General features: G+C 60.1%; 1 protein-coding gene across 2 annotated transcripts in view; it reads right to left on the reverse strand.

Moving 5' to 3' along the window:
* DNMT3A (DNA methyltransferase 3 alpha) overlaps positions 1-12539 on the reverse strand; it is a 105217-nt gene extending 92678 nt beyond the window's left edge. Inside the window, exon 1 of one of the 2 annotated variants that reach the window (XM_081795185.1) lies at positions 12393-12539. The gene's annotated coding sequence lies outside the window, so the exon portion shown is untranslated. Of the gene's footprint in view, positions 1-11812; positions 11978-12392 lie in introns of those variants that run through there. The other variant, XM_060650134.3, reaches the window with a different exon arrangement.
* Between the last annotated feature and the right edge of the window lie 713 nt (positions 12540-13252).

The raw sequence follows: 13252 nt of genomic DNA on the forward strand, positions 1-13252 counted from the left end.
ACACACACGTGTGTGCACACAGATACACACAGACAGGTGCATATGTGCACACACGGGCATGTATACAAGGACAGATGCATGCACACACATACACAGATATACATGCGTGTGCGCACAGACACGGGTACACAGATACACATGCATGTGCACACACAGATACAGACAGATGCGTGTGTGCACAGACACACACAGACACTCACCCCTCCACATACACACAGACGGATACAGACACACACTGACACGCAGAGACACACATATATAGACAGACACGTATGTACACACACACACACACACACACACACACACACACACTCGCTCTCTCTCTCTCTCTCTCTCTCTCCTCACGCTCCAGGCGCCCCCTGCACATGCATCACACATTTCACCTACTGTATGGGCCAAAGAGGCATTTGGAAACCAGCTTGGGAACCTCATAACCATTCATAACATTGTTCTGATAGAAAACACAAAACATTGCCCGATAAACAAACATTTGCAATAGAATTCCTCCAAGAGCTAGGAATTGCCTGTGCTAGAAAACTAACCGAGCAAGAAGAGAAAACCGCATACACTTAGTTTGCCTCTGCAAAATTAATACCAATTACAAAAACATTTATGTGAACTGCTTACCATTTACACCTAATTACCATGCAGCACAATTATGCATACCATTAAGGGCATGCCAGATGAATTATGCTGTATGTTTCATTTGATTACACCACCACACCCTCCGTCCATATACGCCCGGCTTCCAGAGGGCCATCCCTCTGACAGGGTGCAAGCACAGGTCTGTACAAACCAGAGAAACATTGCTTTCCACTCTGAAGTCGATCGTGGTCCCCACCCCAACCTCTTGCCCCAGCCAGAGCCAGCCTGACTCTGGCCCAGGCCTTCCCGCCAACATCACCACCACGGGAGCCCAGGCCGAGACGCCATCTTCCCGCCAGAGCCTCCACCAGAAGGCTGACCTCCCAAGGTCTCCCCGCAGCCATGGCTACACGTCACAGGGGCCACGATACAGCCAATGGTCACCATGGCGTGGCCACTCACGAGGAAGTTGGCCTCGCTGTCCAGACAAGGCCACCCCAAACTCACCTTGCAGACGCCACCAGGGCCCTACACCCCTCCTCCTGGCACACTGAGCCAGCCACTGCCCAGGCCCCGCACGGTGCAGAGCTTCTCCCTCTCTTGTCCACACGGCCGTGGACAGTCCTGCCCCCTCTTTATTAAAGAGAAAAGGAACCGACTCCCCTGATTCCCACTTAGCCCACTAGACGCTCTTCAAATACAGTGGGGTGACCCAGGCTCGAGAAACAGGAGAGTCAATGGAACGTGATACGTGGACCTTCCCAGGACAGGGAACTCCTCAAAACTGACTGCGGGCAGGTGACACGGGCCTCCTGGAGGCAAAGCGCAAGAAGTAACTCAGCCGCTGAGAGAGGGAAGGAAGGGGTGCGCACGTGTGTGCCTCCACAGCACCAGAAGGGAACACGCGCAGCTGAATGTTAATTCTCGAACACCTGTGAGGCCAACTGCATAAGGATTCTTTTCAAAGACGAGTGACATAAAATGTGTGACGAGTGACATCAAATATCCAGGGTTAGCGCAAGAAGCAGCGTTTCAAAGAAGCAAACACAAGCCTGTGAGGTTGTCTCCACTTTGCAGATGGCAAAACCGAGACTGAGAAGCATGGAGTGATCTGCCCAAGCACGCGGCTAGGAGGTGGCAGGGCCAAGCTGAGACCCCTGTCTGTCCAGCACCGGGTCTGCTGGCCCTGGCACGATGCCACGCTGCCTCTCGTCTCAGTGGTGCTAACTCAGCTCACGTCATTTTGCTGGAAGGTCTTTGGAAATGGCCCTTCCTGCGACAGGCAGATTCATTTCTATCTTAGAGAAATGGTTTTTGTTTGTTTCTCGTTTGCTTCTCCAAACTGCTGTCCCCGGCTTATCCCCACCTATCTCGGCAGCCCTGCCTTAAAGGGAAGGGTGGACGCCAACTCTGCAATTCGCGTACCATTTTCCAGGGTGAAGGGACTCACCCTGGGGCCCTGCAGCCAGGGAGCCCGGGGACAGAGCCTAGGCATTAAGGCTCATCTTCTGAGGGGGCTCCTGAGACGAGCAAGGTCCGGCTCAGGCCCTCAAACATCAGTAGCCCCCAGTTACTTCCCTCCGAAAAGTCTACAGAAGTTGCTACCAGCTACGGAAGAAAATGTGCCGGCCCTTCTAATCCATCATGCTGGGCCCTGTCCCTCCCTCCAGCCCCAGTCCTGTCCCCCATGGGAAGCCTCCGCAGGGCTCCCCCAGGCTCCCCCCACCGGTGCCCTCTCAGTGGCTGTAGCCTCCCCCCACACAGCTGGCCAGGTGACACTGCCCAGCCTCTAGCCCCACCTCCATGCCCGCACTGCCACTCCCCTTCTGACTAGGCTCCCTGCCCCCCTCCTTCTGTCCAGTCTCTCTGCCTCGAGGCCCCTGGACCCCCCCGCTCGGGTATAAACGTGGACATGTTACTCCAAGCTCGACATCTGCCAGAGGATAACACCCCAGCCTTCCGTGGTCCAGCTCCACCCCGCATCCCACCATTCCTCACATCCCGTGACGTCAGAAAATGCCCTTGACCCCCTGGCTGACCGCTCCCTGCCCTTTGACACTCAGCTCAAGCATCACGTCCTTTAGAACAGTATCCTGATGAGCACTTCATAATGTCTGTCATTGTCGTATCGCTATGTTGTACACCTGAAACTAATCTAATATTATAGGTCAACTAAATTTCAATTAAAAAATTAAAAAAAAAAAAGCCTTTGCTGTTTTTCTCTCCCCTTCTAATGAGACGTCTGAGCCCCTGTGGTATCCGGAGCTCTCTCCACTCCTCCACTCCCCTGCCAGATAATAATCATCATCCTGGTCAGATTCACCTACTGTGGGCTCAGCCCACAGGGACCGGCTCAGCCTCTCTCATCTTTGTGGCCAGTGCCTGGCACGTAGTAGGTCTTTAATAAATGAATAGATGAACGTGACTTGAGGATCTGAAGCAAAGGACCTCTGGACAGAAAACTCGAGAGCTGCCAGACCTGCCAAGGCGGGGCCCTGGCATCTCACTCTGCTGAACCCCGGCTCTCTCGGAGTCCAGGCTGTGTGGAGGGTGTTGACAGAAAAAACACAGAAGCAACGGCCCGGCCCCACTGGGCTTCCCAGCTGAGCCTCCAGTACTAGGCAGGCCCTCAGGCCACCAGCAGATGGGCGGGGGGAACCAGGCCCGGACAGAGGATGGCAATAGGCACCACCATTGTTGCTGGACATGAAACCATTAGGAACCAGCGCTGGGTCCCAGCTGCCAGCCCGCTGTGGTCTAGAGCCTCCCACGCCTCCAGGCCAGGGGGCAGGGCCAGAACCCGGCAGAGAGGTCACTGCCTGCTCTGGGCCCAAAGAGACTAGAGGGCAGGGAGAGAGAGAGGCCCAGGGCTTAGGGGCCCTTCGAGGTCCCCAGCGGGCACGGACTCCGACAAGACTGAAGTTAGCGCATCCAGATGAAAGGCCCAGAGATCAGGCGGCCAGGGCCAGAGGGCTCACAGATCAACCACCCAGCTGAATCTTAGCTTCCCACAGGAGGCCCTGAAACCCCGACAGCGAGAACGACAGACATCTGTAGGGTCGTACAGAGCAACAAGGCCTTCACGGGGGTCATCTCACCCGGTGCCCACCGTCACCCTCATGCAGCCCTGTCATGACCCCACTTAAAACAAAGGAACGCACATCTCCTCACCACCTACAGCGTGTCGGGGACAGCGCCAGCTGGTTTTCATACAGTATCTCATTCGACGCGGGCAACCCCGGGAAGGTGGGCAGGCTATTCTCCCTGCGGCTCACAGATGCAGGGCCTGCGGCACAGAGACATTAGGGCCCGCGGTGAGTGAGTGGTAGCGGGGCTGAGATGCTCAAGGTGTGCCCCCGCCCCCTGCCTGCCAGGGCTCTGCTTTGCCCAGCACATCCGTCCCCCTACCAGCCTGGGGCTGAGGGGCGGGGGGTGCAGCAGAGGGACACATTCTGTGCCTGCTTGCAGCACACGTTACCGTATTTATCTTCCTGCCTTAATCCGGGGGGGGGGGGGGGGCAGAGACAAACAAGGCCGCATACCCTTTCTCAAGTCACGTTAAACAGGGGCAGCCTCAGAGTGGAAAGCGAACTCCAAGAGGGCACCCATGGGTGCAGGGGTAGGGCCGGAGGAGGAGGCTGTGGAAGGGGAAGGTGGGTGCTGTTGCCAAGCAACAGGCCGAGGAATTTGTACCTGCCGTTCCTCACCTCTCCACCCCATCACCGGGGTCACTGCCACCCACTCATGGGCCTCCAGATCACAGAGCTGGGCACATGCTGGATGAGTTCTCCAGAACCCCCTCCATCCCTCTTGGGGGTCTCCTGAAGCCCTATTTTGTCCTCCCTGTGTGCGGCTCCCCATGCTGTCCATGCTATGCCAGGGCTGGATCCCCTGAGCTCCGTACTGGGACCAGGGCCTGGTTATACCTCTGGTTCCCAGAGGACCATTTGGGCCACAACAGCCACCAGATCGAAGCCTTCTGTGAAGATCTTCGATGACTTGTGTGCCATCCTGGGTGAACTGAGAGTTCTAGTCACCACCCTAGAAAACTAACTCAGGCCACTGGCCCTGGCATGGACCAAGAGTTCAGCCAGCTGCCTATTTTCCACTCTCACCCAATCCCTGTTAGCCCAGGCCTTTGCCTAGAGCGTCTGCAATATTTCTTCCTGCAACCTTTCCAGAAAAGACAGGTACCTGAGTGGCTCTACCCTTTGCTGTCAGTCTCCAAGCCCGTATCTTATCCATTACCAAAAAAAAAAAAAAAAAAAAAAAAAAAAAGCCATTCTCCCAGCCCTGGCACGACTCAATTTTTTTCATATTCTTCCAGAAGCTTTCAAAAGTGTGCTTTTATTTATTTTTGTTGTTGTCATTAAGAAAGCAACACACGTGTGTTTACATTTTTCCAAAGATTACAAAAGACGTATAAAGCATATAAAGCAAAAAAGGCAAAGTCTCTGTTGACAGGTCTGCTGTGTGTCCTTCCAGAGCAACTTTTTCTGTCCACGTATATTTGTATTTCTTTTAAGGGATTTTACAAAAACAAGATCACACTCTGCACCCTGCTTTTGCGGGTAACCCAGCACCGTATCACGGACATTTAACACATCAGAGTAGACATGCTACGAAGTCATTTCAAAGACTTAGGTCTATTTAGATTCCCCTTTATCCACAAATGTATTTACCTTTCCAGGATTTCTAAAATTAATCACACAGGACCGTTCCCTCAAGAAGTCCCTGCCCGACAGGTACCGTTTGCTGGAGTGTTAGAGGATCTCACCCGCCAGGCACAGGCCTGGGTGCCCTCCCCGGCCCCTCTCAGGGTCCTCTGGGGAACCTCTGAGGGGGGGGGCACACTTCCAGAGCCCCAAGCCCCAGCATTCCCAAACAGTCACCATGACATGGCCCACGTCCAGTCTAGGGCTCAGTAAACCATAGATCTGACCCCATTGTCCCATAATGTCCCCTCTGAGCATCTTTCACCTGTTCAAGTAAGCACCACTGAAACACAGGGATCTAGACGATCTGTTAGGTCCGGAACATCTGCACCAAAGCCCAGATCCATCCACACAGCCAAGCAGGCAGAGTACTAGACTGGGAGTCAGGACACCCAAGTTCCGACCTTCTGCTTACTAGCAGAGACAGACGGTCCTCCGTCCCCTCGGTGCACCCAGACAGGGCAGCTAACAACTGGCTCAGAATAAAAATGACCTTGACATTTGAAACGGAAACAGAGAGGAAAGATCAATAGGGATGACAGTGAGCAGGGCCATGACCGCAGGAAAGAGAAAATAGGAAACTGGTTATAGAAGTAAATAAGGCTGGGAAGCCTTAGGGGTCAGAGGGGACCACAGCAGGATGGGAGTGGACAATGCTGAGCTATGGTTGAAAAAAATTCCACTCCCTACTGGGATTCAGTTAGGAAAGCCCCAGACGTCTGCACCTCCTCCCCCTGTCGCTGTCCTCCAGACAGGCCTGGCTTGATGTGATCAGCAAGGGAGACGTGGCCTGGAGGGCCCTGAGCACTGGCTGTCCTTGCTGGGGGCTGCCAGGCACCTGCAGCCACACCTTGGTCATATCCCACTCACGCCCACCCTCACCCCCAGCTGGGGGCTTTGGGCTCTCAGTTCTGCTGCGTGTGGGGGAGGGAGACTGGAGGGAAGGGCAGAGTCAGCCTCTCCTGCCCCCATCCCCTTCCTACTCACAGCCCCTTGCAGGAATGTTCTGGATGCCAGGGCACCTCAGCTTGGGTTAGGGGAAGCCATGGGAGGCCAAGCAAGGGACCCCCCCCCCTCCTCCCCATTCATACCATGGTTGCTGTCACTGGCATGTAATCCTTACCCCAACTGGTGTTTCCCTTAATGGCCACAGCCCCCCTGGGGTTAGTGTGATTTAAATATGCTGTTTCCCTCCAAGTCTGAGCTCTTAAGTGCTAGTCTCTGGAATATAAAGAAATCATTAAGAGCCTATACCAAATGAAATCAGCTGGCCCCTTCCCTGCCCTCCCTTCTGTCCCTGTCTTCTCCCCACCCCACCTTGCAAAGCCACTATAAGCAGGGTAGTTCAAAGCCATTGTCCACAGGCCACGCAGGCGTTAGAGCACAGGGGCCGCTCTCCTCAAATCAATATGGGGTCTCCGTCTGGCTCCCAGCACAGCCAAGGCCTATCCCACATCCCAGCGGCTCTTCTACACTCCAGCCACCCCAACCGCCGCCCCCCCCCCCCCCCAGCAGCCTGGCTTCCTCCCCTCAGCCTGGAAACCCCACCTCAGTGCTTTGAGGCCCCTCTCAGGCGCCACCCCCAGGAAGCCTTCCCAGACGACCTCAGATGGTTGTGACTTCACCGTCCTTTGAGCACTTTATTTCTCCCTCTCCTGTGACCTCGGTCTGTGGTCATTAATTAGTTGGGCTCATCGTAAACTCACTCTGTTGTCTCCTCAAATCCTAGCCCAGGGCCTTGCCCACGGGAAATGCTCAGCAAACACACATGGGCCACTGAAGACAGGCTGAGAATAAAGCCTGGAACTGCAGCGTGAGGGATCGAAGGTGGGTACAAAGACAACCTGTTGACAATGGGATCCATTACACTCAGGAACAGACAGCTAAGTGGCACAGAGGGGCCTCCACCTCTGAAGATTATCCAATCAGAATCAGCACGTTCCTCCTTTGTCCAAGATTTTGCAAAAGAGGCAAAAGAGGAGGGTGGACAAGGCTTCCCAGAGCGCTTTGCAGCGCCGGTCCAACCCAAGCTGCCCACGTGATGAAGACAGTCACAGCTGCCTAACACTGAGCCCTGGCTCTCTGCTAAGGCAGTGCACTCTCTCTCCTGGAATCCTCACCACCACCTTGACGAGAGCCTCGTCTCATTTCCGCGTTACAGGTGAGGAAACTGAGGCACAGAGAAATTAAGTTAGCTGCCCCAGATCTCACAGCAGGGAAGCGGCTGTCTCGGGGGGGGGGGGGGGGGGCCTCACTTCGGCTGCCTCGAAACAGGCTCATGTCTAAGCAAGTCATATCCCTCCCCACGCGGCTGCACACCGTGTACACAGAAGTACACACAGACAGACACACGTGCACCACACCCTGTCTTGCCCAGAACACTCAGCCAAGTGGAAGCAGGCTTGAACACACACACACACACACACACACACACACACACACACACCTGTGACACTTCATGAGCCTCAGATTTGTTATTTTGTTTTGTTTTGTTTTAGGGAAAAACAGTCAAGGAGAGAAAGGACTAAAAACAAGCCCTCAAGATTTGCAGGGAACGGAATCTGGCACCTTAGTTTATCATGAAAGCCCCCAGGAGCGGCCAAACTCAGGCCCATAGAGATGCCCAGCCTCAAAGGGCAGGTGGAGGCAGACTCCTGACTGACTCCACCGTTAGATACCAAAATGGAAGTGGAAACAATCCCCAAGGGCGCCGGACACCCGAGTCAGGGTCCCCAGGCCCCTACAGGCAGCAGGAAGTGACGAAGGAAAGGAGCAGGAGCACGTGACAGGCCATTATTGGCTCTTCTGGCCTCAGGCTCAGGGTAGCACTTCCAAGCCCAGCCAGGCCCCACACGCAGACAGCCCCCAACTCAGCTCTAAGTGTTCTCAGAGCTTCAAGTTCTCTTTCAACCCTAAACTGTAAGGCTCGTATTCTAATGGTAACATTTCAGGCCCAAGGATGGGGAGTGGGTGGTCTATTCTTAACTGACCCGTTCGTTCAGGAGCCAGTGAGACTGATCTGAGGAAGCTCTTCTGTGCTTCCAACAAACGCAGCCTTGCCTGGCCACGGCTAGGGAGAGGACAGGGACCAAAAACACAGATGTGTAGCAAACTCCCCCGCCATTCAGCAGACACCCATGGAGGCCCCACTAAATGTCTGATGGGGGACCCAGAGGCAGCCGAGTCAAGGTCCTTGTCCTGTGGAGATCACAGGCTTACGGGAGAGACGGTCACCCAGAGCAGCAGCCCCGGAGAGCTGGAGCGGGGGACAGTGTAAGTTCCCCAGGGGCCAGGTCACCCTGGGCAAGTATTTTGTAAGTCCTGTCTCCCTTGTGGCCTTTTTCAGAGGACCATCAGCAGTGATGTGTGTGACTGTGATAGGAAAATACCCACAAGGGAGTCGGCATACTGTGAATTGGACTCAGAGCAAAACAAAACCCTCAGAAATTATGTACACACACAGATTTACACGTAAATCACACACGTGTGAAGGTTTAACTGGAGGCTGCATTTTTACAGCCTCTGTGGAGTCACCTGTGACAAACCTGTCTCCCTGCAGGGCCCCCACCCCTCACACCACCTTCTCCTTTCAAAGGCCCATCCCCCAGGAGGCCTTGCTCTCTCAGACCTCCTCTCCTTGGAAGCCTTTCCGGATTACCGCCATGTGGTGAAAACAGACCACCCCGCCCCCATTCCTGGGTCTGAAATTCCACCACTAGAATCAGAGCCATAGAATTTCAAAGTTGGAATGGACCTCCAAGCTCCAGTCCAACCCCCACCCCACAGAGGAATCCTGTCCGCAGACACCCTGACAGATGGCCACAGTCCGGTCGTCTTCTCCAGTGCTGGGGTTGGGGGGGTGGGGGTGGGCAGTCCTTGCACTGTGCACCCGGCACTCAGGGAATCTAGAAGGAATTAGGAATTCACCTTCCTAAGGCCGACCTCTCATTGCAGACCCCACGCCAGGGATGGAAAACGAGGAGAGCCTCGGTCAGCCTGAGCTTTGAGGAGTAGCTGAAGACAAGCACCAAGCAGCTGGACAAGAGTGCAGAGAGGGAGCCAGGGCCCAAAGAAGTGGGGCCCGGGAAGGGAGGCAGTCAGGCAGGTGCCAGACTCGCCGCACAAGTTTGTGGGCCCCTGCCTGGGTGCAGCGCATGCACTCACATGCGCACACACACACACACACACACACACACACACACACACGCAGACTCACACTTTCACACAGTTGCCTGTCAAACAGCTCAACCGGGGGCTCAACGGGACCCGGAGGCAGAGCAGGACCACCTTACCCCAGAAACCTAGCAGGGACTCCCTCCTGACAACCCAAGTCTCCAAACCCCGGGGGGTTTACTCAACCACCAGAAGATAGCCCCTGCCAGCAGAGAAGACAGCCCAAAGAGGGTCCCTCCGCCTGACAGCTGGGCTCCCCAAATCCCACAGGCCAGTCCTAACACTCCAGCAACGCCTAAGGAGAAAAGCTTCCCTGGCTGCAGCTGTCACATCTGCCTGGAAGGGAGGAGGCACAGCAGAGCAGCACCTGATCCCAGGATCCCTTCGCAGCCCGCCCGCCCAGGAGGCCGGAGGCCGGTTCAGCCGCTGGCAAGCCCAGGGTGAAACATGAAGACTGAACAGTCCCGCGGGGATGCTGATGGCAGTCTCTGGGCAAGGCTGCGAGGGGGGCAAGCTGGGTCACAGGGCAGAGGGCGCTTCTCGCCCAGGCTCCTGTCCCTGCTGGTTTGGGAGGGGGCGCGTGGCGTGGCTCTGGGGCCCGGCCCTTCCTCCCCCCGCCCTCAGGCCGGGGCTGCCCAGCTGGGTGCTGGACGCCATCTTGGGTCAAGGTGCAGCCACAGGGGGCTCCCCTCATGAGCCGGGGGTGGGGGGGTGGGGGAAGAAAGCCAATGAGACTGAGCGAGCCCCCCCGGCCCCCTTCCAGGGCAGCAACACCTACTCAACTGGCTTTGCAGTAGAGAGAGGTGGAAGGACATTGGGGATGGAGAGAAAAGTGGGAAATCACAGAGGGGGGAGTGAGGGAAGTGGGTGCCCCCAAGAAGGGAGGTTCCAGGAAAGCGAAATGCAGTTTGGCAGCCCGAGGGCCGCGGGCCCCAGCGATGGGGGGCTGGGGGAGGCCGGGGGCGGGCCCTGGACCCACGCCAGCTCGGTCCGCGCCGAGGGGGAGGGAGGGCAGGGCGGCCTGGGGGAGGGGAGCCGGGGTGAGGGCGGGACACGGACCGCGGCCGCCTGCGGCTCCGAAGCTCGGGGTCTCCCGGGGCGCGGGGCCGAAGACCCCGCTCGGCAGCCTCTGCGAGGCCTCGTCCTTCACTGTGCAGATGCGAAGCTTTCAAGGACACGTCTGCACCGGCCCAGCGGGGGTGCGTGTGCGTGAGTGTGCCCGCGTGCGTGTGAGTGTGTGCGACTGGGGGTGCTGCTGCAGGGGGCGACCCTGGGCGCCCCCACCCGCGCCGCTCCCGGCCCCGGCCCGCAGCTCCCATCCCCGCGTTTTCCGGCCCCAGCGGCCCGGGCCCGGGATCTTCGCCCGCCCCCGCCCCGCCCCCACACTGCGGCGCCGCCGCCACCGCCGCCGCCGCCGCCGCCGCCGCCGCCGCCGCCGCCGCCCCGGCTCCCACGGCCCGCGGCGGGGGCAGGGAGGAGCCAGGCACGACGTCCCCCCCGCGCGCCGCCTGGCCCTCCGCGGGGAGGTGTGCCCCCCGAGTGGCACTCTCCCCACCCCCGCCGCCCCTCCCAGATCCGCTGGCACCCCGCACCCCCAGCCACAGGTGGCCGGAGGAGGATCGCAGCGCAGCGCTCCTCGGCCCGGCCCCCGGATCACCCCTCGGCCCGCCCCCGGGGGCCTCCCGGGTCCCCCGCCCCGCCGGGCCGAGGAGGGCCGGGAGCCGGGGGGAGGGGCGGGGGGCCGGGTCGTGCCAGGCTGCCATTTTCTGCCGCCGCCGCGGAGCCTGCGCGGGGCCCGGCCCCCGCCCCCTCCCCCGCTCCCTGCGGGCCGCGGCGGGAGCCGATCATTCCGGGTCGGGGTCCGCGCCCTCCAGCGCCCCGGCCGCAGGCCCCAGGCGGGGCCCCGGGGCGGGGGCAGGGCCCGGAAGGCGGGGGCGGCCAGGCCGGGGCCCCTGCGGCAGCGCCGAACCGGGCACCGCGGCTGAGGCCGGCGGTGGAGGGGGCCCCCCGCGGCATTGTATAGACTTGAACTTGAGCCCGGAGCCGGGCGGGGGCGGGGAGGGGGCTCCGCGCCGGGAGCGGGCGGGACGGGAGGGGGCGCCTGCCGAGCCCGCGGGGACATAAACAAACCCTCAAATCCCCCGCGCCGCCCTGGCCAGCCCGGCCCGCCGTCCCCTCCCGCAGCCCTGGCCCCGCGAGCGCCCGGCGCCGAGTTGCAGGGGTCCGGGAGCGTGCCCCAAGCCGGGCACTGCCCGCCGCCGTGCCCCCCGCCCGGCCTCCCCTCCTCTCCGCCCGCCTCCGGGCCGGCCTCCCGGGCCGCCAGCAGCGGCGCTCATTACCGTGTGGCCGGTGGGGTCGGGCCGGCCCGGCTGCGCGCCCTGGTGCCGCGGCGCCGCGTCCCGGCTCGTCCTCTGCTCTCGCCGCCGCCGCCGCCGCCCGCGCGCCCTCCCTCCCTCCCGGCCCGCCTGCCTCGCTCGCTCCCTCCCTCCGCTCTCGCTGTCGCGCTCCCTCTCTCCGCCTCCTCTGCCGGGTCCCCCCCCTCCCACCCCTTCTCTCCGCCTTCCTCCTTCCCTCCCTCCGGCCGCCCGCGGGCCCAGGCCTCCGCCCGCTGCTCGCCCCCCGCGGCCGCGCTGGCCCCGGCCCCGGCGCTGCGGAGCCGGCCCGGGAGGCAGCGCCGACTGGGGGGCCCCGGGGCGCCGCGGCGGTAGCGGCCTGGGCGCGCGGCCGGTCCTAGCGCCCTCGGCCCGACTTCCCGGCCTCTGCGGCCCCGCCGGGAGTCCCCGCACGCTGCGAGACGGAGGGCCAGACCCCGCAGCGCCCCGACCCTGCGCTGGGCCTGGGCACCTAGCTTCCGCCGCTCTCCGGGCCACTCCGCCGGGGGCCTTGCTGCAGCCCTCCCCCCGCGGGGTGCCCCGCTACCTGGCGCTGCCTCTGCGCTGGGTCCCCGCATCCAGCACTGGCCGCAGGGACAGCGGCCCCTCCTCTCCCTGGGCCGGTGTCAGTGCCTCCCCCCCAGCAGCCCGTGGAGCCCCCGGCGGCCTTCACCCTGCAGTTCTCCCGACCTCCACCAGAGCCCACTGCACTCTGCCTGCCTCAGCACTGGGGCTGGGGACAGCAGCGCCGGCCCATCCGCACAGCAATCCCCACCCGACCCGCCACCCCCGCCAGGTGCCGCCGCCGAGTGGAGGCCAGCCCACTCAACAGGGCCAAGGTCGGGGCGCCAGGTCCATCCAGGCCGTCCTAGAGGCTCGGGCACCTCTATAGGATGAGTCCCCTTAAAGGGAGTGAGCTCCCCGTACCTTGACGCGTCCAAGTAGAGTTGAGTGCCCTCAATTGGACAGTGGAAGACTGAAAGACTTCGTGGGGTGGGAGGTTGAACTAAATGACATTGAAGATCCCTTCCAGCTCTAAGATTCTGTGCACACCTACACTCCACCCTCACGCTTACTCACCCCTTCCCTGCGGGGGTTGTTCTCATTTCCCAGAGAGTTCTCCCGCTCCTGGTTTCTGACTTGGGGCATCTCTGTCTACTTCCATCAGCACAGCCACCCTCTGTTCATCGCTACCTCTAAGGCTTGGTGCCGGGCCCCCAGTCCCCCCAGACTGGCTCTCCACTTCTGCCTGTACCTCCATCAGCCCCTTCCACTGTGCACCCCCATTTCACCTAGCACTTCAGCTACATGGCAGTGCCCTGAGTTCCCTCACCCGGGACATGGAGTGCTCCCTTCCCGAGGCACCCACCCTCCCACTTGTGGGTGGGGGCTACTGAAAATGGGCAC

Source organism: Panthera onca, chromosome A3 (genome assembly GCF_046562875.1).
Source record: "Panthera onca isolate mPanOnc1 chromosome A3, mPanOnc1 haplotype 2, whole genome shotgun sequence".
Classification (NCBI taxonomy): Eukaryota; Metazoa; Chordata; class Mammalia; order Carnivora; family Felidae; genus Panthera; species Panthera onca.